General features: G+C 44.8%; 1 pseudogene; it reads right to left on the reverse strand.

Annotated features, from left to right (window-relative positions):
* Window positions 1-2,970: 2,970 nt before the first annotated feature.
* On the reverse strand, window positions 2,971-4,017 carry LOC101564612 (annotated as a pseudogene).
* Between the last annotated feature and the right edge of the window lie 9,099 nt (window positions 4,018-13,116).

The raw sequence follows: 13,116 nt of genomic DNA on the forward strand, positions 1-13,116 counted from the left end.
ACTTCCAGAAGTAGCATATAGGAAATAACAAAGAGCATAATTGAAAAGGCAAGAGAAGTTGCAGTATGCTCCTGGGTGAACAATAAAGAGCTCTCAATATGATAGTTATGCAGGAGTATATAAAAAATATATTAGATGAACCCTTATTTAAAAGTCATTGCAGATTTCTATGAAACAATACCAATCTTATGTTGGGTTATATACATATTTTTTTGAATCCATCTTTTTAAAATCTGTTTTCTTGCACCCTCCGAAGAGGAATAGAGGATGAAAACAGCTGCCCTGAATCCGTGCAGTGCACTTCACACCTGGAGCAGTTGAACGTGGACAGAACAGGACACTTTCACACATGAGCAGAAAGGCACAGCTTGGGAGGGCGTGCCCTCCATGGCTGCAGCACGGGAAGCCAGCAGAGGAGGTGGGCAGGGCTGCCTGGAGGCAGGTGTCAGGTGTGGGAGGTGAGAGGGCTAGGCGGAGCACAGGCGACGTTCCCGGGTTTGTGCGACTGATGTAATTCTTATGGGTTTTCTTTTATAAGAAATTTGTTGCTTTTCTCTAATAGCTTTTAGAGATCTGTGCTTGGGTTGAATTACTGGCATTTTGAGAATGATGCGTCTTGGAATGATTCTCTTTTGATTATAGCTATTTGGGTCTCTGTATGCCTCACTTACTTGTATGGGAGATTCTTTTCCACATTTGTAAAGTTTTCTGCTGTTACTTATGTAAACTTTTTTTTTTTTGAACAAACATTTACTTGAGAGAGAGAGTATAGCAGTAATTGATATGACATTAGAAGCAGTATGCTTTTAGAAGACCAGAAGGACAGGCATTCCAAGCATGACCCTAGTATTACACATTGCTATCTTCAGTGCAGTTGCTTAGTTCACGGTTATCAGCATATATAGTTAGTCAGGCTGAGAATCCTAACAATTAACTGCTAGTTTCAAAAGTGAACCCATTTTTTAAAATGACCTCTGTGATATCTTCTGAGTTTTCACTAGTTCCAGTTAATCTTAGATTAGCCTTCTTTGTATCATCCAGCAACTGTTGGATCAACTTTTTATGATCTCTTTATTTTCCAGGTATTCCTCACTAATCTTTGAATTGAGTCACCTGCCATCCTGACCCACTGGACAGCACAAGCTTGGATATCTAAAAATTGGCTGCTGCTGTGACTGCACAAAGAGCTGAACATGTGAAGACATTTTGCACACTATGTACAAATCAGCCGCCTTTGTGCATAGAATGTTTTGTTTTTTTATTTTTTTGGTGGAACCGGGGATTGAACTCAGGCCCTTGCGTTTGCCAGGCAAGCACTTATTCTACTGAGCCATCTCCCCAGCCCTGAATGTTTTAAAGAAATTCACAAACCTCAATACATGTCTCTTAATGAAATACATTTGTTGATTATTGTAATCATTTTTAAAATTTGGTATGAATAGTATTCATATTTACATTAGGGCAATAATTATTCAAATTCAGGCAAATAACCTCATTTGGCCTATGTGTAAACTCTGTACTAATTTTATCAATGAAAAATGATTAAAGGGATTAGATCTGTGTGTATAAGCAGTGGTACAAGCCAGCGGAGGGGACACCATTCATGTTCTGGTAGTGTATGAAGCTGACAGGAAGGTGTCGATTGCCAACCATGGTCCTGGTATCTAGATCTGAGACTGTCTTTGTACTGGTAGCTTTTGCTGCCCACACTTCCAGTAGAATTTTTAATATATTAAATTTCCATTTGGAACTTCTTTTTTGCACTCCAAGTCTTTTTTTTTTTTTTTCTTTTTGAGTAGTCAAAGTGATTTATGCTTAATTTCTAAGTGCAACAGGTGTGTTTACACAGAATTTAAAACCAAAGGAAGCATGTTTATACAATCATGTGCAACTTTAAAGTTTAGTAAGTGTGGATGACGACATTATGGAAAAGGTTCTCGCCAACCGAAAATATCACCTGGGGAATGACATCCAGTTCGACGCTCTCCGTTTGGATATTATGCCCACATTTCACAGAGCGTGGCTCGGTTTGATTTTCTCCATGTGCTTGATAATGGTCTTCAGTTGCTGCTAAGTGATTTTGCAACTCGGGGCCTTGTAATGACCTAGGCATGCGTTCATGCTTCTATGTTTGAAGTTACACATGCAGATGTGACCGGGAGAGAGCGTCCACGCACTGGTCCCCACTGGAAGGACGGCCACCCCACGCCGCTGCTTCTGACACAGCTCTGGGAGCTGCTTTCACCTTATTTCCAGGCCCAGATCTTATGATCTATTTCTCCTCTGATGGGTTCTGTTGGTGGCACGGAGACTGGTGTGGGTTAACTGGGAGAACGCTGGGCATGGACTCCCAAGGGAAAACTCAGTCTGGGCTTCACTTGCCACGTGACTCGGGCAAGTCGCTTATGCTCTCTGAGCCCCCGCCACACTCCCATCCCTAGGCTGTGGCGACTCTCAAAGGTGAGTATGCAAATTCTATCCTGACAACTGAGGTAGGACCTGAACAAAACGGCTGAGCAGAGGAGCGTGCATAGAGCGCAGCGAGCACCGACGCCTGTGCCCAGGGAGAGACCCCACATACAGTCACTCACTGCACTTCGCCAGGCTGACGTCTGCCAAGCAGGCCCTCCCCACATTCCCCAAACCTATCCTAGGCAGACACTGCCTCATTTTCCACCCACCTTCAAACAGTTCTTAAACTGATGTAGAACAAACTGATGTCAGCCTGTAGGGGCGAGTGGGCCATTGGCTGGGGCAGCTGGGTTTTACCCGCATGGGCCCCATCCCACCTGGCCCAGATTAAGGACACCTGGAGTGCGGTTGGAGCAAATGAACAAATGCCCAGCACCTTGTTTGGTCAACCCAAAGGATAAATTTACTAGGAAGGAGACCTAGGGAAAGCCTGGTCAGCCCACACCTGAGAAATAAATTAGCCAATTCTACTCCACATCTACCCCCGGCCTTGTCGAGATCTAGATCTCCTCTCCGCCCAGCAGCTCAGTGGCAGCAGGCTCCCCAGGCACCATGGCCCGGGTCAGGCTCTGCTCCAGCTCCTCCAGCTCCTGGCGCACCTCCTCCATGAAGTCACCGTCCTCATCCTTAGCCAGGGCCTCCTCAGGCAGCAGGCTCTCGCCGTTGGGGTCACGGCTGCTGTCGAAGGCCTGTTTGTACGTGTATACCAGGCTGTGGCCGCGGGGCTGGCAGAGGAGGCTGCTGGTGCAGGGGCACCAGTCCAAAGCCCCGGCGGGCTCCCCTTCCCAGGTGATGAGGTCTACCGCCCCCACAGCAGGGTCGCGGCACAGCTCACCCTCCAAGGACAGCGGAGAACATGCAGGGAACAGCAGGGCTTTCTGGAGGATGCAGCACAGCCCAGGCTGGCAGTCCCTCTGGTTGTCAAAGATAGTCCCATTGCCACCTCTGGTGGCCCTTTCGGTGCAGCGACCCCAGACACACAGCTGGTCTCCACAGCGCTCGCTGTCCCAGGTGCAGAGAACCTGCTAGTCCCGACAGGGCTGGCAGGTGTACTGGGAACTGCTGAACTGGCAGAACCTGGAGGGACCGCAGTCCTCATCGATAATGCCCTCGTGGTTCCTTTGGTTCTCTTCACCTCCTGCGGACGTAATAACTGTCTCTGAAAAGACCATCTGTCCAGTCTGGTTGCTGGTGATCTTGTGAATTTCTGGGTGCACACGGATGGTACTATTTCCCACTTTGGTGTCTGTGTTGGTCTCATTGTGATAGACGGGGGGTAAGCTTGCCAAGGCCGCTTCTGGGGATATTTTAGCAGCAGCTTCTTCGGCCTCCAACTCCTCCACCGCGCTGCGCAGCTTGTGCTGCGTGTCCTCCATCAGCTCCTCAACTTCGCGGAACATCTCGTTCAGAGTGGCCTCCTCCTGCGGGTAACAGAGCCAGACCTGGCTTGGCTGGAGCTGTTGTCTCCGTGGGAGCTGGTGCGGGGGCCGTGGGGGCCGCCACCCCCCGCAGCAGGCACAGCAGGGTGCGTCTGGGCCGCTGCATCTCGCTGGGCGCCAGCCGCTGCCTGTGCGAGTCCGGAGCCCCTCCAAGCCCCTCCAAGTCTTTTCTTTCTTTCTTTCTTTTTTCGGAACTGGGGATTGAACTCAGGCCCTTGAGCTTGCCAGGTAAGCGCTCTATTCTATTGAGCCATCTCCCCGGCCCCAAATCTTTTCTTTGTTGAGTGGTCATGGTTTGCATCTCTGTCTCTGTCTCTGTGTCTCTGTGTCTCTGTCTCTGTCTCTGTCTCTCTCTCTCTCTTTTTTTTTTTTTGGTACCAGGGATCGAACCCAGAACCTTGCACGTCCTAGGCAGGCGCTTATGCTGCTGGAGCTGTCTCCCCAGCTGCATTTCTTTGTATAGCTCTTCTATTTATTTTATTAGTGTCTTTTCTAGAGTCACAGAGCATTTGTCTCGTTAAGATCATTATCTCTTTACTTACGTCTTCTTTGAATTCACCAAGCATTGTATTGCCGTTTTGTTACCTCTGCTTTTCTCCTTTCCAATATTCCTTCCTGCTCGGTGGCCCCTGCACCAGCTTCTGAGGAGCTGGGAACATGTGGAGGCCTTTTGGCACATCTTCTTATGTTTCTATTTTTCCTTTGTTTTCTCTGTGCTGAGGCTTGGAGATTGCTTACAGTGGGTAGCTTTGTGGCTCGTATGGAGACGTCTCTAATTAGCATCTACTTTTCAGAGATATCCTCTGAACAACTTTGCCTCCATTTGCAATAACACAGTCGTCAACCGTAATGTAGTTAACTGTTGGCCTTTGCCTCTGCCAGGGTCTACCCACCTCCATTTGCTTGAGAGAAGAGACTACAGCTCATTTGGCTCGGGAGCCAGTTCTTCGGGAGTGGGCTATGATACTGTTTAAGGCCCCAAGACAACCCAGACATTGGCATGCAGAGAAAATCCACTTCATAGCAACAACTATGTCATCAAGGCTAATGTAGGAAAATCAGCAATAACAATAGCATCCAGTACAAACTAGATGTTGACCAACGCTAAGAACAGATAGCATACTACCCTTAGCCATAGAAAAGAGATCTCTCGTCACAGTGTAGACACTATGGCAAGCCAGACATTGAGCGATGGTAACTGAGTACTAAATAGAACAACTTTGCTTCCATTCGCAACAGCACAGTCGTCAACCATAATAAAATATAATTAACTATATAGTCACAGCTTAATTTTTATGCTAGCAGGCACTGAGATTGTGGGGAGGGGGCATGAAAGAAGAAGCATTTAAAAAGTTAAACAATCGAAGGTGGGAATAAGGTGATAGAAGCGAAATAAAGGATCCTATTAAAAAGTAAAAGGAAATTAGTAGTATTAGGTAAAAGAAATAGAAAAAATAAACATGGTAAAAGATAATAAAAATAGAAAGTAAAAGAAAAAATAATAATAAAAAATTAAAAGAGAGAGTGAAAAAAGAAAAGGAAGAAAAAAATCAGACCTAATCAAACATACATACATAATAATAATACTAAAAGGGGAAAAAGAAAATGGGAGATAAAACTCCAAACACCATGACTAACCTCAATAATACCCAAAAGGAGAGCAAAAAGTTGGGCCACAAGAAGGAAATTTTCTTTTAATGCATTTCCAAGTGAGTGATTTTTCTCACAAGATCTACTGTCTTTGAAATTTAGGAAGTCATAGTCTCTCTGCCTATCTTTATAGCCTGTGGGTTTGCATTTATTTATTTTTAATGTATTTGGTACAGGGTCTCACTATGCAGTTTAGACTTGCAGTGATCCTCCTGTTTTCAGCCGCCCCAGAACTGGGATTACAGGCATGGGTCACCATACCGACTCAGTGGCCGGCTCAGTGTGCCCGTGGCTGGGGCTGGCTTGGCATGTGGTGTGGGGGATCTACTCCGGTCCCTGCTGAGGTATCTTTAGTCCATTGAGGTATCTTTCCAGCCATAGCCTGCAGGTTTTTGTAGTGACACCTCTGCTCAAGAGGACCCTTCATCTGCAAAACCCCGTGTGTGACAGCTGTCTAGTATGAGATGGGACCTGGCTCACCTGGGTGTAGGTGGAAACAACCTGGCCACCGATCTCCCCTGGACATAGGTGAAGGCGGGGCTTCCATGGACCTCTGGGCTTAAGGCCTTCACTCTGCGATCCAACCACCTCTGAAAACTGGACCCACCGAACATGGTCCCTCCCCTCAGAGTTGAGGTCCCCGTTTCCTTCCCAGCCTGATCTTGACTTCTCAGGGGGTCTCAGAGGATCTACCTGCAGCCCTCTCCTCCCTATCTGTCTCCCACGGCTGCCTCTCACCTAGTCACTGTGATGGGGGTAACACTTCAGTTCTGGGGTCAAGCTATATTATAGCTATTCTGTGGCTCTGTCCCCCACAAGCAACCCTTTCCCTAAATATAGCTTGATTTAATTCTCTTGGAAGTATGGCTACTGGATTTATTCTCCAACTGTATTGCACTAAGAGGAAGTTGGTCCTGGGTTAAGGCTCAAGGCTGCTTTAGTAATTTCAAGTAGCTGCACTGTTGGCTTGCTGCTTCCTGCTGAGGCAGCTGACTCTTCTCGATGCACCTCTTCTCTGGGGCACTGGCTTCTTTCTCATTCAGGTCAGTTGTTTAGCAGTCATTTGTGTGGCTTTGTGCTTATTTAAGACATTTGCAACAACAAAATACCTACAGTGTCCCCAGGTAAATTAAGCGAAATCCATCCGGGATCTTCTATCCTGGCTTCGGCCCCATCCAAGACCACACCTGTCAGCTGGCTGGCACTGTTGAGGCTCCGGGCAGAGGGAAATCAAAATGCAGAGCTGGCTTGGAGTTGGTGCTGGCCAAGGCCAGGGCCCAGATCCATGGGCTGTGGAGTTGGCCCTGATATAATTATTTTACCACCTCAACAAAGGGCTAGATTTGAGGAGGGTGATTTTAGGAGGGGAGAAGGAATGAAGAGGTAGGGAAGTGTGGGTAGAGATGGTGGGAAGCTGTGAGAATGCCGGAACCTGTTCATTGGTTGGTGGTTGGATTATGTTTCGGTCCTTTCCACACGGTTTTGGTGAGTGTGACCTTGACTTGCCCCTAAAAGTCTCTACAGTGGTACCTTTGCTCACAAACTTAACTCTTTCTGCGATTCCAGCTGCAAATTGACTTGGTCGAGAACTGAATCAAATTTCTTCATAAGGTTAATGTTGAACCTAAATGCTGAATTTGATTTGACTCTCACATGGAGAGTAAGTTAGCTCTACTCCCCACTGCATATACATCGACAGCATGGAAGTATATTCTAGATGCAAGAAGTGGAAGAGAGGGAGGTGGCAGGATAAGATGGAAAGGAGTTTTTACTGCGTTGGCTCTGTCTGTCCAAGCATACGGGATAGTGTTTTTCCCCCTGACATTCTCCTTGATCTCCCTTCTCAGAGTACTATAGTATTCAATATACAAGTATTTCACTTCCTTCATTAGATCAATTCCTAGGTATTTCATTTTTCTTGATGCTTTTGTGAAGGGTGTTGTTTCTCTAACTTTTCTCTCAGTGACTTTGTTATTCATGGACAAGAACATTATTAATTTTGGAGTGTTGACTTTATATCTTGCTATGCTACTGAATTTGGTTATTAATTCTAGGAGGTTTTTTTTTTGTAGTTTGTGGAGTCTTTTCTGTACAATGTCAGGTCATCATTAAAAAATAATGATAATTTAACTTCTTTTTTCTTCTTTCTTCCATATTCTTTTTTTCTTTCTCTTGTCTAATTGCTCTAATATTTTGAACAGAAGTGGTGATACTGGGCATGCTTGTTTTGGTCTCCATTTTAGAGTGAAAGCTTTTTCAATTTTTGTCTGGTTAGTATGATGTTGGCTGTTGTTTTGTCATAAATAACTTTTATCAGATTCAGATAAAGACCTTCCATTCCAATTTTCCATAGAATTTTTTTAAAATCATGAATGGATGCTGGGCTTTTTAAAATGCTTTTATTTGCATCTATTGAGATGATCATGCGGTCTTGGTCCTTGGCTCTATTAATGTGGTAATTTGCATATGCTGAACCATCCCTGCATCCTTGGGATGAATCCAGCTTGGTCATGGTGTACAATTATGATGATTTGATGCATTCTGTTTGCCAATATCTTACTGAGGATTTTTGCATCTGTGTTCATGAAGGAGATTGGCCTGAAGCTTCTCTTGTTGGTTGGATCCTTCTCTGACTTTGGTGTCAGGGCAATGCTTGCTTCAGGGAATCAGTTGAGACTGTTGCTTTCCTTTATTAAAAGGTTTGAGGAGTAACATTTTTGTAGAATTCAGTAGTGAATGTTGGGACCTGGGATTCTTTTTGTTGTTGTTTTTCTTATTACTTCTTCAATTTCATTGATTGATATTGGGTCGTTTAGGGTTTTTATATCTTCTTGATTCAGCTTTGGTAGTCCATGCATATGTTCAAATCTATTTCTTCTCTTTTCCATATTATTGGAGTACAGGTTCTCAAAGTGTATATGGATGATCATCTGAATTTCTGCAGTGTCTGTTCTGATTTTACCATTTTCATTCCCAGTTGCATAGATTTGGGTCTTTCCTTTCATATAATGAAAATGACCATACTTCCAAAACTGCTGCAGATTTAATACAACCTTAAGTAAAATACCAGTAACATATTTCACAGAATGAGAGAAAGCAGTATTAAAATTCATATGGAAAAAGAAGGGATCTAGAATAGCAAAAATAATTCTGGGAAAGGGGAAAGCAGGGGCATCGTAATTTCTGATTTGAAGTTATGCTACAAAGCTACCATGATTGTACTGGCAAAAAGTAGACCCAAGGATCAGAGTGGAACAGAATGGAAGATGGAGAAGCAACTCCAAGCACACCTAGGTATCATATCTTTTAAAAGGGGACTGGACACCTTCACTGCAAGAAAGGTAGCTTCTTAAATGATCAGTGCTGGCTAAACTGGTTTCCACATGCTGAAGACTGCAGCTAGATCCAAGTCTCTCACCATGCACTAAACTACAAACCATGTTGCTATAAACATGGGTGCACACGTATCTCTGTGATATGGTGCTTGTAATTCTGGTAGGGAGATACCAAGAAGTAGACTAGCTGGGTCAAATGGAACCTCTAGTTTCAGCTTTTTTGAGGAAATCCCTGCACTGATTTTCACAGTGGTTGGACCAGTCCATATTCCCACCAACAGTGGAGAGGGTTCCCCCCCGCCCACAGCCCTACCAGCATTTGTTACTGGTTGATTTCTTGATAATAACTATTCTTTCTGGAGTGAGATGAAATCTCAGCATTGTTTTACTTTGTATCTCTTGAATGAGTAGTGGTGTTGCACATGTTTTCATATATTTGCTGTTTCTACTCCTTCATCTGAGATGCAATTATTCAATTCAGATGCCCATTTTGGGGATGCATCTTTAAATTTGGAGGGTCTGATTGCCTTGAGTTCTTTCTTTCAGTATACAATATTAGTCTTTTGTCTGAGGGACAACTGGCAAAAATTCTTTCCCACACCGTGTGTTTTCTCCTTACCCTCTTGGTGATTTTTCTTGCTGTGCAATAGTTCTTTAATCAGATGAGATTCCAGTTGTTGGTTCATTGTGCAGTTGGGGCTTTGTTTATAGAGTTTCTGCCTTCAAGAGTTCTATCTATTCTATCTTCCAACAGATTTAGTGTTTCTGTTTTAATATTTAGATCTTAAGCCAGACATGGTGGGCCATGCCTGTAATCCTAGCACTGGGGAGGCTGAGACAGGAGGATCATTATGAGTTCAAGCTGCATAGAAAGACCCTGTAACAAATAAATAAATACACAAAAAAGATTTTAAAAAATGAACATTTAGATCATGATCCATTTTGATTTTAGTTTAGTGCATGTTGAAAGATATGGGTCTAATATTAATCTTCAGCATGTGAAAAGTCAGTTTTCCTGGAACCATTTATTAAAGAAGCAGGACTGGCAAGATGGTTCAGTGAACAAAGTACCTGCTTTGGCAAGTACAAGGACCAGGGTTCGATCCCTGCTTCCCCATGCCACGCTGGTCCCACCTCTGGGGCATGCTGAGCCAGTGACCAAGTCCCAGTGTGGTGGTGCAAGCATGTAATCCCAGCACTGAGGAAACTGAAAACAGGATGATCACTATGAATCTGAGCTGTTTAGTGAGACCCTGTAACAAACAACAACAACAACAACAACAACAACAACAACAAACTTAAGTGAGTTTCTATCCTAGCTGCTTTTCAAACCGTAACCAACTTATCACGAGTCCACAAGGCAGACTTTATTATCATTATTCTGTTTTCAGGAACAGAGAGGCTAGGAAGTTTTCCTTAGGATACAGAGCTAGTAGGTTGGGCACGAGATAAAGCTGCACTTTGTTTACAACCAAACAAAGCAACGTATTTGCCATTAACACCTGGGATTAAGCCTTCACTGACGTCTCCCTTTGGCTCTTCCATAGCATCCGAGGGTTCCCATGTTGAGACGCTGAGAGGCACCAATTTTGTGCCAAGAACTCATCTTGAAGTCTGAACCCTTTGAGGCCTGGGTTCCCCGGGTTTTACCCATCCTTACACCCATCCTTACCCTGCGGCATGCAGCATGCTGTAGGCTCAGTGGTAGCGTGTGTCGCACTCCACACTAATGATGTTGAAGGCATTTTTCTCACTGGGCAGGTGGCCTGGCTCAGCCTCCTCCCTATGAGACTGGACACAAACTCTGCTGGAAAACTGCCCAGCACCTGGCCTCAGAGCTCCTCCCACTGGTCGCAGTCCCATTCTTCATGCAAATCTAGCATGGAGCTCTTGGACTGATTTTTCTTCCTGAACATGTGAGGCTTTTGTGATGAGGACATACAATTAGAACCTTGCAAAAGGGACTATTGTGAATCTGTGTCCTGGGGGAGTAATCCAGCCAGAGGGAAAGAAGACCTCTAAAGGACTTGGCAGGCGCAGGGACCCCAAGGGTCATATTCTCTGACCCATGGATGTTCCGAGTTCAAAAACCAAATCACAAGCTTTTGAAAGTTGCAAGTGTTCAGTCCACTTTGCATAACGCAGTGAAATTGCCTCAAGGCCAGAGATTGCTGAAATTAATTGATTAGAGTAACCCACATAGCAATTTATGAACAGCAGTCTCATTGAGGAAATAAAAGGCACACCGGATGCATAATTTAATAAAATCTGGTCTCCATTCAGCTGCAGAAACAGCTGTGGGATCCAGCAGGGTTCTGGTTTAACTTTGCATTTTGACTTAATGTTGAAAACGTTCAGGCTGGTGCTGGTCTCGCAGTTATTTCCGAGTTATGGGATTGAAGGAAAATGAACTGTGGATTTTCTAGGGGAGAACTAAGGAAGAGCTGGCTAAAAAATATCAGCCAAGTTCTGCAGGTCAGCATTTGTAAAGAAATAATTTTCTGTTTGTTTATTCAAGTGTTTGTTAATTTTAAAAAGATGGGAGGGTAGAGATGGGAAACTATTAATTTCCTACTATTTGTTAGAAAGGGGTCTGGGCCTTTGGGCATGTGCTTCATCTCAGGAAGGGCTCGTGCATTGGGGGTACGGGGAAGATATGAATGAGGAGATAGTTGGAGGGGTTTTAAAGGTGGCCAGTGTTGGGGACCCAGACGGACAGCTGCTTGGGGCCTGTGGGAATGAAGGGGAGGCTGTGGCACTCACGTTTCGCTGTGTGCTGTCAAGGGCTGGCCCTACTGTGGTCCTGGGTTAGAATTCAGGTGAGGCTAGAGAACTCTGGGCCATGGTGACCTGGCAGCTCGCCTCTGCTGGTTTCTGAGCAGCGGTTTTGTTGTTGTTGCCCTGAAAGTATGAAAGTTGCTCTAAAAAGACTCTTCCAAAATGAAAGAAGAAGAAACAACAGTGTCACGGGAGGTGTCTAGATGTCCCCCACAGCCTCGTGCAGTCACAGGGCTTTTTCAGAGCTGGTTGAATCTAGAGCGTGTGATGCTGGAATTAAGTGTGTGTGATTAGAAAGCCAGTCCACTGATTGGTCTAGTTGGGGCTAGGATTATGGGGGTGAGCGGCACACCCGCCCGGGGGTACATTGCCTTCTACACTGTAAGGGACAGAAGCACTCTTCTTTCCCCCTCGTTGCTTTTGCTGTGTCCCTGCCTTAAGAACGGTTATTCCTCCGCCCTGCCACCCTGCCTTGGACCAGCTGATTATAGACTGAAGCCTCTACGGACTGTGAGCTAAATAAGCCTCCACCCCCCTTAACTTCGGGTGTCGGGTATCTTGTCTTAGCGAGGAGAGAGAAGTAACTAAGACAAGGAAAGAAGGAAGCAGGCAAGCTAGCTCCAGTTCTGTACCGAAACACAAACGTGCTCACACTGGGCACTCTTTCCATGACACCTAGTTTGCTTTCACACAGTTGGGACCATGGCCTATGCATGATTCGCTGTCCTTGTTTCATAATGCCAGTAGGTCTCCCATTTCTAAGTCAGAGCATGTACTTCAGGGCCGTCCGTTTAGGGGAGTGCAGTCCTTCACACAGTGGCAGTGTTGGCACGCCTCACTGTTTCTTGCATGGCTCTGTTTACCCCTCGCTCCCAAATGTAATAACTCTTGCCAACATCGACCTTGTGCAATTTTTACTTAATTTTTTTTTTTGGGGCTTTAATTGTAGTCATCACATGACAGGATTAAAAGCCAGACAAACAACCAAATAGGAAGTGCGCTATTTCAAGCAACACCATATTTGACCCGAGCGAAGCCTGATTTGCTCAAAGCAGCTACAACAAAATATGGGAGAAGTCTTTTGCATTCATTCACCACCCTCTTCTTTTTGAACAACCATTTACCCGAGAGACTTCATAGCAGCAACTGGCATGTCATGACAAGCAGCCTGTATTCAGAAGACCAGAATGACAGGCACTCCAAGCATGAAGCTACTATTACAGATTACCATCTGCAGTGCAGTTGCTTAGTTCACATGTATCAGTATATATAGTTATTCAGGGTGCAAATCTTTCCAATTAACTGCTAGATTCAAAATTCTTCTGGAGATTCTCAGGATCATTGCTTTGCCCATCTTCTACATATAACTGTATGGCTTGACATTGTCATGTTTCCTAGCTCTTCTCCTTTCCCTCTCTTGATTAGTCCTCGAGATCCTGCTT

Source organism: Octodon degus, unplaced genomic scaffold, assembly GCF_000260255.1.
Source record: "Octodon degus isolate 3935 unplaced genomic scaffold, OctDeg1.0 scaffold00077, whole genome shotgun sequence".
Classification (NCBI taxonomy): domain Eukaryota; kingdom Metazoa; phylum Chordata; class Mammalia; order Rodentia; family Octodontidae; genus Octodon; species Octodon degus.